Genomic DNA, 6000 nt, shown 5'->3' with positions numbered 1-6000 from the left:
GTGCTTCCAAGTCAGGATGGTGTGTGGCTTGGAGAAGAACGTGCAGGTGGTGGTGCTGTTCCCATGCACCAACTGTCCTATCTTTTTATGTGGTAGAGGTCAGATTTAGGAGGTGCTGTCAAAGAAGCCTTGGTGAGTTGCTATAATGCATCATGTTGATGGCACACACTGCAGGCACATTGTCCTGATGTTGGATGGGATGCCCATGAAGCAAGCTGTTTTGTCCTGGATGATGTCAGGCTTCTTCAATATTATGAGAGCTGCATTAATTAAGGCAAATAGAAAGTATTCCATCAAACACGTGACTTATGCCTAATTGGTGAGATGGGGAAGCTTTGGGAATCACAAGATTAATCACTTTTGACAGAACATCCAGTCTCTGACCTGCTTTTGCGGTCACAGTATTTAAATTTCTGGTCAACAGTGAACCCCAGCATGTTGATGATGAGGAATTTGATGATGGTAAAGCTATTGAATGTCAAGTTGTTTTGAATCTCCCATTGGAGATTGTCATTGCCCATCACTTGTGTGGCACAAATGTTACTTGCCACTTAGCAGCCCAAACATGAATGTTGTTCAAATTTTGCTGCATGTGGACGTGGACTGCTTCATTATTTGAAGAATTTTGAATGGAAATGAAACTGTGCAAACATTAGCTAACATCCCCAGTTATGAATTTAAGATGGAGGGAAGGTCATTGATGAAGCAGCTGAGGGTGATTGAGCCCAGGACACTGCTCTAAGAAACTCTTGCAATGATCACTTGGCCCAAGATGATTAGACTCTGTCAACCACAGCCATCTTCCTTCATGCTAGGTATGACTGGGAGCTAGTGGAGAATATTTCTCTTGATTTCAATTTTACTAGGACTTCTTGATTCCACAATCTTGCCTTGATGTCACCTCTGCAATTCAGCTTTTTTGCCCATGTATGAATCAAAGGGGAATGGTGATTTCTGGAGCTGAGTTGTCTTGGCAGAACTCAACTGAGTATCGGGTGAATTGGTTATTGGTACGGAATAGGCTCAAGGAGCTGAATGGCTACTCTTAATTTAATTTATATGTTTGTGTATGTATTATTTAATAAGGGCTGTTTATGATACCTTTCATCACTTTACTGATGATTGAGAGTAGGCTGACAGAGGGTAATTGGTTGCATAAAATTATTTTGGTCGTGACCAGGGCATACTTGGGCAATTCTCCACTTTGATGGGTAGATGTCAGTGTTGCAGCTTTACTGGAACAACTTGGCTAGAGGTGTGGCTAGTTCTAGAGCAAAATTTCTCAGAACTATAGCCAGAATGTTGTTGGGGTATCAGCTTTAGCAGTATTCAGTGTGCTCAGTTGTTTCCTGATATCATTTGGAATGAATTGATTTTGAATTATCATGTTGGGGACCTTGGAAGGAGGCCAAGATGGATCATCCATTTGGCATTTCTGGCCTTGTACTTTGCTATTGTGCTGAGCCCTGCAATTGTTGAGAACGGGGATATTCATCTTGTTAATTTATTCATGACTAGGTGTGACAGAACTCCAGAGCTTTGATCTGATGTGTTGATTGTTAGACAACTTAGCTCTGTCTATAAGGATGCTATTCCACTGTTTAGCATGCATGTAGTGCTATGTTGTAGCTTCACCACGTTAGCACCTAGATTTTAGATATCAGAGCTGGTGCTTTATGTGGAATTGGCAAATGGAAGAAAACAGCAGTTGCACAAAAAGAGCACTGCAGCAGATTCAACTGAAGTAGTGCATTATTGTCACTGACCCGAGAAAACTTGGGCTATCAACAAATAGAAATAATGTATAGTGAGAACAGTGAAGAACTTTGAGGTGCTACTGTGTTAGTAAGATGCGAGGCAGAAGTATGGCAATATATAGCAGGAGAAATCTCTCTGCCTGGAATGTGATTATGTGAGGCTTGTGATAGACAATGTCACATAATGGTCTGCATAGTTATCAATGTAGGGAGTCTAACAACACCAGGTTAAAGTCCAACAGATTTATTTGGTAGCAAACGCCACTAGCTTTCGGAGCGCTGCTCCTTCGTCAGGTGAGTGGGAGATCTGCTCATCAACAGCAAACAGGGCATATAAAGACACAAACTCAATTTCCAGAATAATGAATGGAATGCGAGTCTTTAGAACTGATAGCAGAGACTGATAGCCAGGTTCCGCACACATGAGGACGGCCTCAAGCGGGATCTTGGGTTCATGTCACACTATCTGTAACCCCCACAACTTGCCTGGACTTGCAAAGTCTCACTGGCTGTCCTGTCTGGAGACAATACACATCTCTTTAACCTGTGCTAATGCTCTCTCCACTCACATTGTCTGTACCTTTAAGACTTGATTAGCTGTAAAGACTTGCATTCCAATCATTATTCTGGAAATTGAGTTTGTGTCTTTATAGGCCCTATTTGCTGTTTATGAGCAGATCTCCCACTCACCTGATGAACATAAGAAATAGGAGTAGGCCATCTAGCCCCTCGAGCCTGCCCCGCCATTCAATAAGATAATGGCTGATCTGAAGTGGATCAGTTCCACTTACCCGCCTGATCCCTATAACCCCTAGCAGCGCTCCGAAAGCTAGTGGCATTTGCTACCAAATAAACCTGTTGGACTTTAACCTGTGTTGTTAGACTCCTTACTGTGTTTACCCCAGTCCAACATCGGCATCTCCACATCATAGTTATCAATGTGCCATCCACCATGCTCCTTTCATTGTTGAATACAGGGAACATATTACTGCAGTGATACAGCAATAACATTTCACGAGTAGTCCCATGGGCAAAATGCAACTTAGTACACATAAATACCTAAACTATGGCTTGACATATTTTCTAAAGTGCCCGAGGCAAAGTACATTAAATGCTAAGTGAATTCTAAAGAAGGATTGAATACATCAAATTTTATTGAAAATGAGATTAAGCAAAAAAATTGAAAGTATATGTCTGAACTCCAGTCCATGTTTTGTGCATGTAAATCTAAAGTATGCTGACATGAGGTAGATTAACTGTATTTTCAATAACATGGCAGCTGGACAGAATGGCCTTGACCCGAGTCAATAACATGGCAACTTGATAGGAAGAAAACTCGTTTAATGAGGTTTCAGGTTATACAGCCACGCTCTTTGTAGTGGCATCTGTAAGCAACATTTATTTTATCATTCACAGAATTTTGATAGAGACAAACGCTTAAACAGGCAGTCAGTTGCATGAATGCACTGTACTCACACCCTGCAGATGTCAGTTTGAAAGCTAACACTTTTTGAAATAATATTCTATCGCCAGGTATATTCAGCGTGTTTTAGGTCCTTTTTCAGACCTTTAAATACTGCAAATGGCATTTTTGTCAGTTCATTGGACGATAGAAATCACGTGTGCCCTCTTGTAATACCCCCATTGGTCAATTGTAATCATATCGCTCAAAATCCCGCGTCTTATTCATCATTAGTGTTCAGTTAAATCATACCCCGAATTTAGTCAATAGCATCTCGTGTAGTGAGATTGAAGCTGCGAGGCCAATTACTTATTGCATCATTTTACCCATTTCTAACCACAATTTATTTCCGTCAGGAGCAGTTTTGTAGGGAGCCAAGCAAAAGAGCTAATCCCTGCCCTCAACATTACTAGTTTCCACTCAAGCAACTTGCTGTCGCTCGGAACATTATTCAATGTTGATCTTCAAAGGAAAAAAAGCTAAACGCACCTTTGAAAGGGAAAGGGGGTGCGAAAGCAATTGAAGATAAAATATGTAATCCCATAGTTGGTATTATCTTCTTGCACCTTTCTAGTGTACTCAGTGGGGCACACGAGATGTGACAATCCCCAGTCTAGGGGTTTTCAAAAAAGTAACTTATTCTTGAGGCCCTTAGGAACGGCGTGGTTATAAATGGGGAGTTCATAGAATCATAGTGTCCCTACAGTACAGAAAGAGGCCATGGAGCCTAAACCAACAACAATCCCACCCAGGCCCTATCCCTGTGACACCACAAATTTACCCTGACACTAAGGGGCAATTGAGCATAGGCAATCAACCTAATCTGCATATCTTTGGACTCAAAACAAAATTCTGTATGATTCTTATTATGCATTGAGTGCGAAGACGACTAGGGGAAGAACATAATTTTGAGAGAGAGAGACAGGGGTTGTGGACAGTGACTGGGGGGCGCGGTGGGGAGAGTTTGAAATGTTTTAAGAGGGGGAATTTGTGCACCGTGGTTTGGTCTTTGGACTTTAAATCTGTGTGATTCTTACTATGCAGTGTGTGAAGGGAAGAGAGAGAGAGAGAGTTTGAAAATGTAGAGAGGGGGAGGGGGGTGCAGTTAGCTCGTTATTCGAAGCCTCGTACACGGATTCCCAGCTCCTCGGGGGGGGGGGGGCAGTGAGTAATCTCAGCCTGCATATGGGGGGGGGGGGGGGATGCGCTGTGTTTAAAGGGGGCGAGGGTGGGGAAAGGCAGCCTGCCGGGGGAACTCTCTCTGCAGCCGGCCATCCAGCCAGCCTGCCCCCCCCCAACTCTCCGTCGCTGCACGGGGTTTCCGCCATCGCTCGGGTCATGCGCAGGGGCGTGTCCGGCCTCTGTGATTGAAAAGAGCTTTTTTTTTCCCTCTCTCTTCTTCCCCCATCCCCCTCCTCCACACCACCCCCCCCCCCCAACACGCACACCTCCCCTCCCCCCCCCCTCCTTCCCTTCTCCTACCAGCGGCAAAGGGTTCGCGTTTCCACCGCTATCTTACGTACTCTTCCTCGCACTAAAATCTCCATTAAAAAAAGTCCGTCTTTTGTCGTCCTGAGACCATCCACGGGCGCACCATGAAGCGCTCCGAGCCGAGAGGACGACACGTTAAAGCGTTGATTTGAGCGGCGGCCACCACCACCACCGAACGGCAGATAACCAGGCGCTTCTGGTGCCATTAGTTAATTATTGTGTCCCGGAGGAGGGTGGTTTTTTTTTCCCTTTCCCCCTCCCCTCTTTGCCTCTCTCTTTCTCCCCGACTTTTTTTTTGCTGGGATTTACACGCAAGGTAAATGGCGGGTGTTTTTTTTTCTGTTGTTTAAAACGCGTTTGTCGTTTTTCTCTCTCTCTCTTTGGCCTCCCCGCGGGTCGGAAAGTGAAGCCCGCGGTGTCGCGTTGGCCGCCGGCGAGTATAAAGGCACTCGCCGTTTTAGCCGTTAAGCGGATCTTTAATTAATATGCGTTGCGGGAGGGGGAAGGGAGGGGGGGCGGGGAAGGTGTCGCTTGTTGTGGAAATAGTCGCCATCTTGTTCGACAGTAAATTCTCTCCGTCCCACCGAAGCTGCGCGGGGGGGGGGGAGGGGGGAGAGACAGGGGCAGCAAGTCCCGCCCCCCCTCCGCGCCCATATTGGTCAACGGGGAGTAACCTCGCTCTCGATTGGGCGCCGCCGATCGCCTACGCCTGCCGCCATTGGCTGGCGCGACTGTCCATCATCCGCCGGGCCGGTTGGGCGACCGTTAATGGTCGGTTTGAGCCCGTTTGCCCCCATGTTCTTGTTTGCGTGGGAATGGGGGCGGGGAATGTTTAAAGAGGGGGAGGGGGGGAATTCTCGGTTAAAAGGCGATAGTTAGGTTGGAGTGGAGGGGCTTTGTTGGTCATGGTTTCGGGTGGGGAGGGGGTGCATACGGCGGCAACCTTCCCAGGCGAGCGGCTCGTGCCAACTGGAGGTGAATTCAAACGCGCCCGGGAAGATGCTGTGCTGCAGTGACGTCAGCCACCTTTTGACCCCCTCCCCCCGCCCCCCCCTCGACGTCATCGAACAGCTGAGCTGGTGTGTGAGTATCCAGTTTCTTTGGGTGTCAGGGAGCCAGGGCAAAGAGCAGGACAAAGGACTCAGCTTTTGTGGGTGGGGGTGAGGGGACGTCGTCAACAATGTACAGCACTTAGTAATATGACGGGCGGTGGGGTGGGGTCCAACTTTTGGAATAAAGTACACCATCATTTGTACATTCAGTGGTCAACTGATTTTAAATTGGGTGCCC

The 6000-nt window shown here is 46.4% G+C and overlaps 1 protein-coding gene across 5 annotated transcripts in view; it reads left to right on the top strand.

Moving 5' to 3' along the window:
- Window positions 1–4656: 4656 nt before the first annotated feature.
- The window catches only part of LOC144511875 (bromodomain and PHD finger-containing protein 3-like), a 64963-nt gene continuing 63619 nt past the window's right edge, over window positions 4657–6000 (top strand). For 2 of the 5 annotated variants that reach the window (XM_078242289.1, XM_078242294.1), the window contains exon 1: window positions 4657–5026. The gene's annotated coding sequence lies outside the window, so the exon portion shown is untranslated. Of the gene's footprint in view, window positions 5027–5762; window positions 5794–6000 lie in introns of those variants that run through there. The other 3 variants (XM_078242293.1, XM_078242292.1, XM_078242290.1) reach the window with 3 other exon arrangements.

Source organism: Mustelus asterias, chromosome 25, assembly GCF_964213995.1.
Source record: "Mustelus asterias chromosome 25, sMusAst1.hap1.1, whole genome shotgun sequence".
In the NCBI taxonomy this organism is placed as follows: Eukaryota; Metazoa; Chordata; class Chondrichthyes; order Carcharhiniformes; family Triakidae; genus Mustelus; species Mustelus asterias.
This window is presented reverse-complemented; position numbering and strand designations above follow the sequence as displayed.